The sequence below is a fragment of the Paralichthys olivaceus genome, chromosome 23 (assembly GCF_024713975.1).
Source record: "Paralichthys olivaceus isolate ysfri-2021 chromosome 23, ASM2471397v2, whole genome shotgun sequence".
NCBI lineage: Eukaryota > Metazoa > Chordata > Actinopteri > Pleuronectiformes > Paralichthyidae > Paralichthys > Paralichthys olivaceus.
In genome coordinates this window covers 1490860-1506204 of record NC_091115.1, presented here as the reverse complement: position 1 = coordinate 1506204, position 15345 = coordinate 1490860, and the positions used below count along the sequence as shown (strand labels likewise).

The 15345-nt window shown below is 44.8% G+C and overlaps 1 protein-coding gene across 3 annotated transcripts in view; it reads left to right on the top strand.

The window, feature by feature from the left end:
- Positions 1–15345, top strand: part of LOC109643734 (plexin-B2-like) — a 96863-nt gene that overhangs the window by 44086 nt on the left and 37432 nt on the right. For 2 of the 3 annotated variants that reach the window (XM_069519572.1, XM_069519573.1), the window contains one exon: positions 1348–1400. The exons of the other annotated variant lie outside the window; for it this stretch is intronic. The gene's annotated coding sequence lies outside the window, so the exon portion shown is untranslated. The remainder of the gene's footprint in view (positions 1–1347; positions 1401–15345) is intronic. 3 annotated transcript variants of the gene reach the window in all.

The window sequence follows — 15345 nt, the reverse complement described above, 5'->3', positions numbered from 1 at the left end:
TGAATATTTATCGTCTTTACGGTTTTTCGAGCGACTTCCTGATGATGGAAGGAAACATTGTGTCGACTGATGCTTCGCCATCTGGATGTTTAGATGTTGGATGTTAGATGCTGGAACATATGGACACACACACACACACACACACACACACACACACACACACTCAAACTCAAACACACACACACTCAAACTCAAACACACACTCTATGCTGCTATCTAGAAGCATATGGTTCTTTGAGATAGAGTAGAGACAGACTGGGCCATTCTGTTGGATAGCACCGAGGGCCTTGACATTGTTAGAAGTGCTGCCAAACAAACTTCACCCCACACACACACGCACACACACTCACACACACACTCAGGGTCTCGCCTCACTTCTTCCCTGCTCGTTTCGATGCGAAGTGAAAGGCAGCATGGGCGAGATTGTTTTAGTTTCCGCGGGCGAGCCGAGCTGCGTTCACCAGTGTGAAATGAAAATGAAGATACCTGTGAAGTGAGTTACCACAGGCTCGTTCTGCAGCACTTGGGCGGCGGCCAGTCTTTGTTCTTTATACATACGCTCGCTCCGTCGGCAGCTTTTTGTCTGTTTGCTTGTCTCATTATGAAGATTACTCCTCAAATTGATTCTCTCTTTTATCTTCTTCGTTAAAGTCCCTTTCTGTCTGCGCCCGCTGTGCCTATAAGAGTTAATGTTATCACGGGGGAGGGGACTAAAACCGAGGCTCTCCTCTCGTATTATCACAAATTAAAATGCCTTTAGTGTAATTCATGGCACGATGAAGGGAGATCTCTGGCTTTCTGTTATTACTCCAGGCAGTAATGTGATTTTTCCTCTGATGGATGATTCCACTTTTCTGCAGTTTCTGTGAATGAGTTGTGTTCAACTAACGTGGCCGTGCTGTGAGTGTGAGCCTGGTTCACTTTGATCCAAAAGCACTTTCTGCCGTCCACAAGTTCTTATATTCACAGGTTTATTTAAATGCACCTGAAGTCTCACCTTAAAGAGGACGTGTAACAATCACATAATGGAGGGACGACCAGTTAATAAGATACTGACGGTGGGGATCGAACCACTGACTGTCTGGTTAGTGGACAGCCGAGGTGGACAAAGTATACGTGAAAAGAAGAAACGTGAAAAGTTGAACGATCAGTGTGATAAGAACTAAATCCACAGAAAGTTATTTAACGTGTATTTCGACTTGTGGCTCATGTCACCTGGTTGTGACCTGTAACCTGAGCTCCGCCCTCGGGCCGATCCTCGATCCCTTCACGTTTCGGCAAAGTCCAGATATCGAATGTCCGACGCTTTCGGTCACAAATGTGAACCTGTGTGATTTGTTCTTCCAGGAGACTGAGGCGGTGGATGTCATCACAGATCAACAGAGCTGAACGCTGAGCAGGTAACGGACCATTTCAACTTCCTACGACTTTTACTCTGAAATCCTTTCACCGTTTTCCTCAAAGATCTTTTTCTCTGTGTTTCGCTCCGTCCATCGTTATCGCAAACTAATTATTCAGGCTCTGCTCCTGTGGTGTCATTAGAAACCTCTGTAGGCTCCCATGATGCCTTTGGCTGTTTATTGTGGCGGCTCCTGCTGTGTGTGTGTGTGTGGGTGGGTGTGTGTGTTGGGGGGGGCGGTGGGTGGGGGGGGGTTAAGGGGTTAATTGGAGGCTTGGGGCCATTTTAAAGAAATGAATTCTCTGCTGCTGCTCATGCAAACATTCTTCTCACATATCAGCCAATTACTGACACTCACACACACACACACACACACACACACACACACACACACACACACACACCTGTCCCTCTCTAACTACGTTGTTTAGTGGTGATAACTTTAATGCAAAAACTTTATGAGTCTTAAGTTTGATGCTAAATCCCATTGTTAACCTGCAGACAGCTCGTAGAAGCAGAAAGTGTGAAGCTCAGACTTGTTTTCACGGAGTTAACAGGAGGCACAACAAAGTGTCTCTGATGAAGTTTGGCTGCATCGTCATATTGGACGACGTGTCTCCTCCGTCTCAGCTTTGGCTTTTGGCTTCACAGTTTTAAATTTTTTTTTATGGTTGCACCATCTCATCAGATGGAAATATGTTGGATGCTTTGAGCGTAATTTCAGCCTGACATGTTTGATATCTTTGGACGCTTCAGGATTTCCACTAGATTTGAAAAGAACGTTTGGCTGAATATCGTGAGTTTGTTCTGACTGACCCGCTCGAAAGTCTGCGAACCTCAAAGCAGAAGTTCTGCTCTGGATTTGTCCCAGATGCACTGCACAGAGGATTCAGTATTTTCATGTATTCATACGCATCTGTGGCTTCATTAACACGTTATTGACACGTAACGGAAGCTAATGAAGTCATCGTGATCGTACAACTTAATGAGGAGGACCCAGGCTGTGGCTTCAGGTTTTCAGGTTTTCAGTCCCATTGTGAACGAGCTATCTCAAGAACGGCCGGATGGAATTTCTTTTGAATTAGCTGCAGACGTTCAGTGGGACTCAAAGATGAACTGATTGGAATTAGAAAGTGGTCGAATCCATCTTTCGTTCGGGTCCTTTTCTTTCTCTCTCCTCAGGCTCAGACCCGGTCTCTTTTACTGCAGCAGGTTTATTTTTTAACTTCCTCTCTCAGTTCATAACCTCAGATTAAAAAACACTGAGTTGTTTGATCTTATTTTCCTGCTGCTGTGTCCCTCGGATTCTCGTCCTGGTCTGAAATGAAACCTTCCAGTGTGACTGGTTGATTTTTAATGGTCGTCTGATCTGAATGACTGGTTTCTATGATCTGCTTCTGTCCGCTCACACTCTGCCAACTCGCATTAAAGTGTGACACAACAGTGTGTGTCTGTCTGTGTGTGTTTGTGGTTCCTCCTCTCCCCCTTCTGTCTAACATCCATCATTGTTTCCCTCCGTGTTTTCACTCTCTCTCCTCCGTTGTATTTTTTTTTCACTCGTTCTTCTTGTTCCCATAAACTGCTTCATTTTCTCAGCCTTCCATGGGAGCTTGTAGCTTGTCAGTCTCTCAAATCTTATGAAAGCAAATACAACGGTCTGTGTGTGTGTGTGTGTGTGTTTGCATTTGTGTGTGTGTTTGTGTGTGTGTGTGTTTGTGTGTGTGTGTTGGCTGTCATCTCAGATATCTCTTACCCAAACTGTTCAGTATAAATATGTTCTTTTGTCTACATTCATCCCTGAACCTCAAGTGTGATCATAACTATTGAATATAAATCTACTTATAGAATCTAACGTCAACATTAAACGACCCAGGAGTTTAATAAACACGACGTAACTCTGAGACTATTTGACTCATTTGAAAACTGACTGCAGACGTCCCCTGGGACTTGATATTTCCGTTGGACTTGTTTCAACCTCAGACGACAGGAACGATTTAAAAGATAAGAAAATAATTTCCCATCACACACTGCAGCACATTATTCCGATTATTGCTCCAGAGGCAGCGACGCACAACTTTCACGTGTCTCCTGTGACGTCGGAAGACCGAGGCCTCGGCTTTCTGGTGCCAAAAGAATGAGTATTCTAATAGTGATGCAAACAAAATGTTTTCCACAAATAAATACAAACATCACAGTGAATCTTTTCCCATCAGCCCCCTGTTGTGCCGTGTTTCCTGGGGCCCTCTGTCACATAGAAGCCCAGCAGATGGTTCCAGCGGGGGGGGGGGGTGAGGCTAGACGAGGGCCTCTCTCTGGCTGAGGTCACCACCAGGGGCCCCGGGTTACATCACAGGGGCCCCGGGCAGCAGCAGCTACTAAAACAATACATGCACCAGGAAATTCAAAGTGTTTTCCCTGAGAAGCTGTGATGCAGACGAGAGTCACAGCAAAGAAAAGCAGAATGTCTTTGATATGCAGATTTGACGTTATGTTTAATACACGTGTGAAAGAAAACAGCTTTAGTTCTGTGGCCAACTACTTTCTAAGACTTTGATGAAAAACTTCACAGTGGTGATTTGACTCCAGTCATGTAAACAAATAAGATTCGATGCAAAATCAGGCCTCACTTGTTTTGCCATTTATTTATTTGAAATCTCGTCACAGTCACAACATTTCCAGTTTGTATTCGTCGTTCTTTCAAAGGCTGAGTTCAAGAGCCTCATTAATGTCTCAACGTGAAATTATTTTAAAATTACCGACGTGTTTTCCTTCACTGAGAGTTACAAACAACGGATGTCAGAGACGTTCAGGACGAACCAGTGAGAATGTGAGGATTTTAAATCGTGCCCCTTCTGTCAGTAAACTTTTTCCATTATTGATCTGTTCTCATACGTATTTAAGAAGTTTGTGAAATAAGACGAGTGCAGACACGAGGCTGTTGTTTAAATATTGACCATCGCTTCCAAAGAGGAGCTCTCAGCACATTCAGTTCAGAAAATATCAATGTGACCTTCTCAGAGCCACATCAGTCAAACTGCAGTGAATGATTCATTTCAGAACAGCTCCAGTATACAGGGGTTTATAAATGTGTGTGTGCGCGTGTGTGTGTGTGTGTGTGCACGCGTGTGTGTGTGCGCGCGTGTAGCTGGCTCTTGGGTTTGGGTTTACTCCCAGAATTGTATCTCTGCGTGAAATTTGAGGTGTGTGGGTCTGTCTGGGATCCATTTTTGTCTTTCAACGCATTCATGTCCGCACTCACACACCACCACACACGCACACACAACCGCGCACACACAACCGCACACACACACACACAACCGCACACACACATGGGGAAGTGTTCTGGAGGGAAAACGCGGTGCTGACTGACAGATTTGTGTGTTTGTAATTATCCTGATGCTTTCCATATCAACTCACTTTGTTTGTCTGTGCTCTTTCATTACATGGGTCAGTGTGTGTGTGTGTGTGGTTTTTGTGTGCATGTGTGTGTGTGTGCATGTGTGTGTGTGTGAGAGTGTGTTCTCCGACACGTCTCTGTGCAGTGACATCCCAGATCATCAAGTCTGATGGTGCTGCAAAAACTACATAGATTCATCCCAGAGTGTGTGTGTGTGTGTGTGTGTGTGTGTGTGTGTCTGTGTGTGTAAAGCTGTGACCGCCATCGCTCAGCTGCTACACAAACTTAAAATGATAATGATTATTATTTATCATCAATTCATTTGGTCGTAATTTGTTTATTTTACGGTTTGAAACGAAATAGATTCAGTTTAAAATAATATAAAACAAAGAAAAACATCAAATCAACGTGCAGTACCTTTAAATGTTACCTTTGAGAAGTTCGTTATGAAACGTTGGACGCTTCTCCCCCTCAGCTGCCGCCATCTTGGCTACGTAGAGGAAGAGGAGGGACCATCAACTTATTTTAAACTTGTGAAAATGGAGGTTTAACATTATTTCGTTTGCTTTTTATTTTGCTAATTTCCTGGAAATTTGTGCATGTGGATGAAAAAAACGTTGAACAAACGGGAGAAAGAAATCCTGCCCGGGGATTAATTTAAAAGTTACGGTAAAGTGAAGAAAAAGCTGAATTCAATTTAAACTTGCAGCTCCCTCTAACCCCGGAGGAAAACGAATGACTGAATAAATGTTAACATCTGTGCAAAATGTCAGAGAAAAATAAGAGAGGAAGTTACAAACTGTTGACGACAACATGTCACCGGAGAACTTTATGGGAGGATTGTTAACGCCCAGTTAAACCAGCAAATTCAGTTTCTACACACAAGTTTGTTTAAGAGTTCTACATGAACACACACAGACACACACACACACACACACACACAAACCACATCTGTGTGAGAGAGGGGCAGGAACGTCGACGCTCGTTATTTACTGAATCGCTGTGAGTCGGTGAAGCTCCTGAGATCTCGACCATGTGTGGAAAACATTAAAGCTGAACCTGTTTCTATGGAGTGCGTGCACACACACACGCACACACACACACACACACACACACACACACACACACACACAACCACACACACACACACACAGAGTCCATTTGTGAAGTAAGAAGTGAGGAGAATAATAGAGAAGTGGGCTGTGGAGAGCAGTGAAGTATCAGCTGTTAAACCCATCAGAAGCAGAGAGGGACCCTGCTGTCGACAATAAAAGCTTTAATGTAACAGAGAGTCGGCTTCACTCCTCCTCCTCCTCCTCTCTTTCTCCCCTCCCGCTCGGCAGCGTTTCAAACTTCACGTACAATAACAACGACCCGCAGGTTTCCCTGATTCAGCAACTTCTGTGATCAAACACAGAAGCAACGCAAACAGTCGGCTCCTGCTGGGTAACATCAGAGCGCCGCTGCGAACAGAACGCACACGCAGGTCCACGGATACATTCACCGATATTTTAAAAGGACGGACACGTCAGGGCGACCGCGGAAAAGAAGAAACAACACAGACGCTGAAAAAATTCAGTTAAATTCAGGGAAACTAAAAGCGAAGGATCAAGAAACAGGAAGTGCGGATTACGATTGTTGTTATAAAGGACATGATAATTAATAATGTGATGAACGATGGGCTCGGCCTCTTCAGTTTCTGAGGGTTAAAAACAGAACGCTGATGAATCCCCAGAGTCTGATACGAGTCACAGTGAAGGACACAAACAGTAAACACATCTCGTCTGTAATATTCCCCACGGAGAGTTCAAAACAGGACGTGAGGACTTCTACATTTTAGTTTTAGAGTGAAGTCGTGTGAGGGACGAGCAGAAGAGACTGACTGAGACGAGGAGGAACCTGTAGATTCGACCTCCTGACGCTGAAGTTAGCACGAACCAGCTGACGAGAACAGATGTGGACAAATATACGACTCAGGAGAACGACTCAGTCGTGAACGTGTGGACGCTCCGAGAGAAAACCAAACAAACTGCAGAGCAACGTTTCTTCTTCTTCTTCTCTGAGCCGAACCAGAGCAGCTGAAAGAAACGAGTATAAAGCTTTAAACAGCGGAGGAGGGACGGAGGCCACAGAAAACACACACACACACACACACACACACACACACACACACACACACACACTGAAGTGTAGGCAATGATCCTGAAACTATTCAATCACACACACACACCAGTTGGCAGCTGATAAAAGTCTGCTCCGAGTCATCAACTTTGCCTTCCAAGTCTCTTTCTCTTTTCTTTCTCCCACTTTCACTCCGTCACTCTTTCTTCTTCTTTCCTTTCTTTTTGCAGCTTTCATCCATCTTGGCCTCCTCCCATACGTTTGACAGTTTTTCCAGATCTCTTCTTCTTTTTTTTGGGGGGGGGTATTTTTGCAATAGTCACCGATTCATCATTATGGTGTCCTAGACTCCTTCACTCCTTCCCTTTCCTTCACCCCTTCCCTCTCTTCTTTCCTCCACCCCATCTCTCCTCCGACCCTTCCCTCCTTTATCTCGACGAGGAAGGAAGGAAGAGAGGGAGGGAAGAAGGCAATGAAGGAAGGGAAGGAAGGACAGAAAGTTTTGGACAATAGAATAATGATTCTTTATTCCTTCCTTCCTTCCTTATTTTGTCCCTCCCGCCCTCCCTCGGTTCTTTCACTCCTTCCCTCCTTCCATCCGCCCTCCCACCCTCCTTCCTTCCTTTCCTCCCTCCTCTCGTTTTACTTCCCTCCCTCCCATCCTTCTTTCCTTCCTTCCTCCCTCGTTACAGTTTTAAATTAATGAGTTGATTAAGGCGATATAATGAAAAAGATGGACACACACTGAGTTTTGGCAGCTCTGAGGAGACGTTTGCCATCTGTAGTGTGTGTGTGTGTGTGTGTGTGTGTGTGTGTGTGTGTGTGTGTGTGTGTCTGTTTCTCTGTGTGTGTGTGTATTTCTCTCTGTGTGTGTGTGTGTGTGGACGCTGTGGCCCGTGACAAATGAGAGTCTCGTTCTTCTTCAGGAAGCGTGAATGCCGCCGGTGTGTGGTGTGTTTTCTTGTTGAGTTTTGTTTCTTCTCGGCTCATTCAGATTTTCTTCTGAAGCGTCTGTGAGGATTTAACGAACAGAATTATTCTCCGCAGATTATCTTCCCTCGGAGCCACGTTTCTCAGCGTGAGCGAGCGTCTGCTTCCTCCTTTTCAACCATTGAAACGTTCCCCCACAAGCTTCGGGAAGGATTGAGTCAGATAATGAAACTACTTTCTAAAGATTTCATATTTCCGCCTCACCCCCGTCTTTGCTAGAGGCTTGATTTTTAATCTCCTGGATCATTTTGATCTCCTGAATCATTCACTGTCATCATTTTGAATTAAACCGTTTCTCCGTCTTCTGCTGTGACGGCGTTCCTTGTCAGGGTTTTTTTATTTTCTAGCATTGTTCACATAGAAACACTTATTTTCCAACTGAAAGTGCGATCCCCCCCCCCCCGGTCCTTCTCTTTGTGTTTTGTCCATTAGTGTGTTTGTAGGTCCCTGAGAACGTCTTTAAAAGTCTTTGACGACTAACTCCGAGCTCTTCAATCTCTTGGGCACAGTTACACTGAGTGTTTCAAGGTTGTAAAATCAGTTTCACCCATCGTGGGCTGTTCTTCTCCGATGAAACCTGTGTTCTATGTAGCACTGGTTCCAACATTTCGACCCATTTAAAAGTGCCGTGAAATGGCGTCGTTACTTCCTAAGTCATCAGTGAGGGAGGAGAAGACTTCGGGCAGAGGGCGAGTGTGGTTCCAGACGTTGGAAACGCCAAAATTTCTGGTGTGATTTTCGCTGTCCTCTGTTTCCTAGAGCAACAGAACCAATCAGAGCCTCGTTAATGAGGCCGTCATCGCTCTGAATCACAGAAGAAAGGGACGGCAAACACAAACCCAGGTCTGAATAAACCTGCTCAGTGAAGATAAAATCAAACATTACACAGTGAATTCATTAATTCGACTCAAACCCGACGACCATTCTGTTTCTGGTTTACCCACTATAATCAAATCTCCGTTTAAAGGAATGTCATGAATAAATTTAATTTGTGGTTTAAACAAACGCAGATGAACCTCATTGACGAAAGTAAGGAGACACTTTATTTTGTATTAACTCGTAACTTGTATTTGTAATTTTTAGATTTTTCTTCCTGATTCATTTTGTTTTCTCTTCAACTTTTGCCTTTTTAAAAAATATTTTCTAATCTTGAAAACTCGTCAGCAGCCAAAAGTGAAATTCTTTCCTCTGCTGCACCGGGAGTGAATTTATTCTCAGATTGAGATGTCGGTCTTAAACTCTCAGTTTTCCAGCAGAGCTCCGGCGCCTGGAGGGCGTCTGCTCGTCCGTGTAGAAAACACACCGGCGGCTCTGTGAACACATGCAGCAGCGAAACCAGGAGAAAATGTGATGTAAATAGTTTTAGTCGCCTGAGACGCTTTGCTGCCTTTAAATTGAGCCATGATTGGATTGAGAAAAGGTTGTGCTGCTAACAGACTCTTATTATCAGCGACACAGTAGACGACAGTGTGTGAGTGTGTGTGAGTGTGTGTCCTGCAGCCACCTGATAGCTGTGCTCTGATGGGTTTCTGTCTGCCGCCAAATACCCGTCCACTTTCCCCCCCCTGAAATAAATTGCAGGGTAAAGTAGGTGGGCTTGTTTCTGCGTCTCCTCGCTGTTCAAAGCCTCTCTGATGTCGGGCGAAGCTCTCGGAGGAAGACTCTGTTCTTCTGTCTGAATCACAGCTCATCAGCGCTCGCATCTCTCTGGGCAGGACCTCCATTAAAGATGAACGTGTGTCGCGCGGTTGCGTGAGAGGCCTGTGCTGCTTTCAAACCTCGTTTGCTCTGACGGATCGTCGTCGAGGTCGCCGCTCAGGATGGAGACTCCAACATTTGTTCGGGCTCAATAATGGTGTGGTGCTTCGTGTCTCTGTGGCCTCTTCGTCTTCTACTTGTGATATAACTGATAATTTCAGGTTCAGTGTAGAGAATTTAGTGACATCTAGTGGTGAAGTGTCACGATGCAGCTGACCCCCCCCCCCCAGCTTCAGTCGTCATATAAACTCAAAAGGTTTAGTTTGTCCAGTCTCAGCTACTGTACAAAACATGGCGGCGTCCGTAGACAGGGCCCGCTCCTGATGTAAAGTTTTTTATTTTCTTGCACATTACTCTTATTCACTTCCCTGCCTCACCCCTCTCGCTCGTGCCTCTCCGTCTCTCCCCTCCGGACAGACCTGGGATCATGAGGATTACAAGGGTTTTGTGTTTCAGCGGAGAGAAAGATGAGGAGGAAGACGAGAGATAGAGAGGGGAGGCGGGATGAAGAGGGGGGAGGAGGGGGGAGGTGCATGTTTGTACAGACGAGAGAGGAGGAATAAAGGGGAGGGAGGAGGGGGAGGAACGCTGGGGATTCTTGTTCCTCTTTCAGGAGTTTTTCTTACTTTCATCTCTTTTCTTCACTTTCCCTTTCTCTCCCCCCCTTTGTACCCATAATGCTCTTGGTGGCACACACACACACACACACACACACAAGCACCTTATTACGGCAGTCAAGTGTGTTCTTGGACCCACTATTCAGGCCACAGATTGGAAATACTACACCAGGCACACCCCTCACTGTGAGAGTCAATGCACAAACACACACACACACACACACACACACACACACACACACACCCTCATTAGCATTAGCGCTCCCTTTCTTCTCCTCCACACTGAATCGTATTTGCGTCGGCGGAGCCTCGGCGCCAGTTTCCTTTTCATAAACTCTGAGCCGGAGGAGATGATGATAGAGGCCTGGTCTGAATCCAGCTCTTTGACAGACTGACACTCGAGACAGAGTTGAAGCAGCAGATTAAAGTCGTGATTGGATTCTGAAGAGCAGCGACGCAAGTGCAGGCGTTAATGTCAGCGGGATGATGGTTCAGTTCTTTTCTGTGCTGAGAAACAAACTTGTACAATATAGATTTATCTACAGGCAGGTTGGTGGACGGATACATTCTGTACTTATCCTCAAGGACATTAAGAGATTTAAAGTAAAGTAACTGCACAAAGATACTGAAGACTTGAAGTACAAGGCCCCGGAAATATTTGACTGGATAAATAATTCACAGTATAAATGTGACTGCACGAAATAGAAGAAGGAAAAAGTCGGAGCAGAGCGTCAGGCCTTCAGTGCAACTTCCCTCTGGAGGCGTTGGAGGAGGACGAAGGACGAATAAACAAACAACAAGCGGTAACGAACAGAACAGAGGAGCCTCAACTTCTCAACTGAGGGTTTAAATATGAAGTGACACATTTATTAACTTTGAAAGTTTTTACCATCGACTTGTGATTATTTTCTCTCGTGTTGGCTCCAGTTTGGGCTCCACCACCGAGTCCTGAGAATGAATATCTCACTTCTTTTAATTTAGTCTCTAACTTTGTTCGATGCTAATCAGGTGGTTTCTCGAGCTTGTTTGCTTCCTGTCATTTTTTTCCTGAAATCGTCGTCTTCTTGTACGTCTTCATTCAACACGAACTACAGAGCGAAGGATTCACGAAGTTAACGAACTGCAGCACTGACTCAATACGAGAAATGTTGAGATTTAAACACATTGAACCTTCATAATTTATGGTTTAAACAAGCTCTCATCTTTTAAAATGATACAAAACGGTTCAGAAACACCTTATGAATAAAAAGTATTTCCCAAACCAACATCGGAACATTTCAGTCTGCTGAACTAACGTCCTACATATTTATTATTCGTCCAGAAATCATATTTATTTTTCCGCTGCCCTGACTGATTGGGTAAATATCATTTTTCATATCTAATCCTCATGATGGATTTAGCTTTTCACTGTCTGGGCTGGATTAATACGTCCTGTCCATCTAATCCTGTTTGGTTTCGTCTGCCCGGTATTAAACTATGTGCACGGAGCAGCGCTGATGTGGAGAAGGTGCATGTGTGCAAGAGATTCCTGGCTCAATATAGTTTCCCCTCAAACTCCAGCAGGAGTCTGCAGCTCCACATGAAGGAAATTCAGTTCACGTATTTTATTTGTAAAAATTGTACGTTTTCCGACTCCGCTCTGCTTCCCTGATGGAAAATGTTTTATTTCATGAAATGCTCTTTGTGGTTTTTACTCATTAAGTGTTGAGGTGAAAACACGATGCTTCTTCACTCTGGACATTTTCGATTTCCAGGGCCAGAGACTGTGACAAAGTTTTGATGTTCAAAACCCAAACGCCACCTCCACGGCTTGACTGATTCTGAAGGTCAAGTAATCATGATGCTGAAACACAGACGCTCAGACAGACACCGAGTGAATTAATAGAATATTAACAATAAGAGTGAAGTTCAGAGAACATGGACGAGTTAAAGTTGAGAAAGGATTTTGCTTCTTGGCCTCGAGTCAAGTTCACTAAAGCTGTGTGTGTGTGTGTGTGTGTGTGTGTGTGTGTGTGTGTGTGTGTGTGTGTGTGTGTGTGTGTGTGTGTCAGAGGCGAAGGCATTCTGCCATGTCTCAGTGTGTTAATTATGTAAATTGGTCATTAGGAACCGTTTTTGGGGGGGGGCACAGGATGAACAAACAAAACACACACACACACACACACACACACACACACACACAGAACTGGCTGCACATGTTAAGTGGGGATCAGCAGGAAAACTGGGTCAGTGGAAAAAGGGAGAATGTTCCTTTGGACTTCGGAGCAAAGAACTTTATCAGGAAAGTGTCAGAAAAGTTTTTCTGTGGACGACTGAAATTTGAAAGTGAAAAAAAAGGTTTAAATTTGCTGCCAATTCACTTGAATCATTGTCATTAAAAATATGTTGTTGTAAAAACCAGCATCTCCTCCTCCTCCTCCTCCTCCTCCTCGTGTGCGGCGACGTTGCCAAAAATAAACTGAGCTTCCTCCAGATTTGGAAGACGTGAACACTCAGAGGTGTGAACACCGAAGCCGTCATTAGTTGTGTTGTCGAGTTGTCGTCTCACGGTGATGAGGAGCAGCGTTCACGCTCACTGCATCTGCTTCCTTCATCATTTTCATCGTGACCTCGCAGCTTTAAGCCGAAGTCATCACAGGTTCAGTGTGAATTAAAAGCAGTCGCTCCTCACGATGCACTAATGGGTGCTGAGGAGAACACTTGATGAAGATGTCCTCAGGACGACCTTCGGGTTTAGATTTGATTCACGCCTCTTGCGGTAACTTGACCTCCTCGTCAGCTCTCTAGCGCCCCCCTCCCTGGGTGTCTCCGTGTCCACAATCCATCACAGACCGTATCTCTACAAATGTTTGATCCAGTTTACACGCCCTCCAGAAACTTGCGAGGGCTTTTTCTATCAGTCCTCCGTCAGTCTTACCTTTTCTCCGTCCATCACTGTCTCCTCTCCGTCTTTGGTATTTACTGTCGTGAATCTCTCGTCTCATATGTCTCTTCCTCTGCGGCTGTCAGACGTGTCACAAGTGATAAGAAATGCCAACTAGACGCCTGTGTGTGTGTGTGTGTGTGTGTGTGTGTGTGTGTGTGTGTGTGTGTGTGTGTTTTCACTGGCTTGTCAGCTTTATGCATCATTTTGTCATCATCCTAAATTCCCACAGAGCTGAGTCTCTCTCTCACCCACCAACCCAAACACAAACACACACTATCTTCAGGCATGCTACACTGATGGACAGGGAGACAAAAATAAAGACAGCGAGACAAAACATTCTCCAAAGAGACATTCTTGATGTCAGATGCGTCACACGGTGGTTTAGTGAAGAGTAAAGAACCCGCTGAGTCCCCGACAGCCTCTGTAGAATGAACCGTGACCTCTGACCTCCGGTTTCAACTCGTTAGAAACTCCCCTTAACGAACCAAACCACAACACAGACCCTGAGCTCATCACCTCCTTCTCTCCATCGTCCACAGAGAAAATGAATATCAGCGTCTGTTTGATTTCATCTTTGAAGCTGAGACGTATATATGAGCCACACTTGGAGGAGAGAATGAATCCGATGAATCAAGATTTACTCAGTGAAATCACGTACTCGTGTCGTTGAGGAGAATAGACGTGGAACTGAGCAAATTAGTTTTGATTTAACACGTTATTTTAAAGATTATTTTCTTGTCTTCCGTGCATCATCATCTCTTCTACTACAACCGTCCACTCCTCTGATTTCTCATTCCAACTTTGCTGGAACCATATTTGTTTTTTTTGGCGCGGTGGAGATTTAAAGTGTTTCTCTCCGTGTGAAACAGAAGAAACACAGAGAACCAGGACAAAAGATCAACAAGGACACGTTCGGTCAAATGTACTGTGTTCATTTCCTCGTCTTGTCTCATCAAGGTCAAGACGATTTCAATTTAGGACCAAAACAAAACAACTTAACTGGTTCAGACAAAACATTTAATTAAAGTGATAAAAATACACAAATAGTTTTTATTTCGTTAGGGACCTGAGTCTGGAGGAACGAGGTGAAAGGCTTCAGAAAAGAGTTAATTCGGTCGATCTGCAACAAACAGGAAGATATTTTCCAGAAGTCAAACATCGGAGCCACGAGCTGTTTGCTGTGAATCATTTAAAAGCTTCACAGACAGAATCTGACGCAGCTCTTTGCTCTTAATGATGTTTACAGATGTGTCGATGGAAGGAAAGACTTTGATGTCGTTATTTCCAAACTTTTCTTCTGCGTCGACTTTAAGTTCTGTCAAAAGTGTCCACGTTGAGTTCACGGTGACGTCGCGTCCCCTCAGCGCACACACAAGAGTTAGAGGAGCTGTCGTTAAGAGCGGTGGGGGTGGGGGGGGCGTGACTCGCCGACAGGGAGCCCTCACCTCGGGAACGAACAGGAAGTTGTTGACAGTCGATGCTGCAGGAAACGAGTGTCTTCAGGGCCGTTTGGACAAAAATGCACAACGTGCAACAGGGAAAATCTCAAAAACAGTTTCTTTCACACAAATATGAGGGATTTAAAATTCCAGACACAGAATAGTTTATTGTTAAAATAGCTGTTTTTCTTTTTTATAGAGTAAAAAATGAGTCAAGTACTTTCTGCAGGAATTATTTTTCAGACGACGTCAGACAACAAGGTAGGACAGCCTGTGTGGAGCCTGACAGGCAAGACCCAGGGCAAAACACTGCCCCTGAGTGTACCTGGAGAACAGAAATCAACCCCCCCCACCACCCCCCGTTTATCTTTCCATCTGACTTGTCCATCACCTTCTTATCACTTGTTCCCGTCTGCCCGCCTCGCTCCGGTTGCTCTGTCGGTAACCTGAGAGGAATGAAGGGAGGAGGAATGAGATTCAGAAAGCGAGCGGGAACGATGGTGAGAGATAGAAGGGTGAGGTGGAGAGAAAGGGCAAGGACGAGCCTGAAATTAAACCCAGAGTGAGAAAGTATGAAAGTCAGGCCGAGAGGAAAGGGAGAGAAGACGGTGAAGAGAGAACGAGAGGCGGAAGGATGAGGTTTCAGGGTGAGAGAGGATAAGAGGAGGGAAAGTAAATGAAATAAGAAGAAGAGTTGA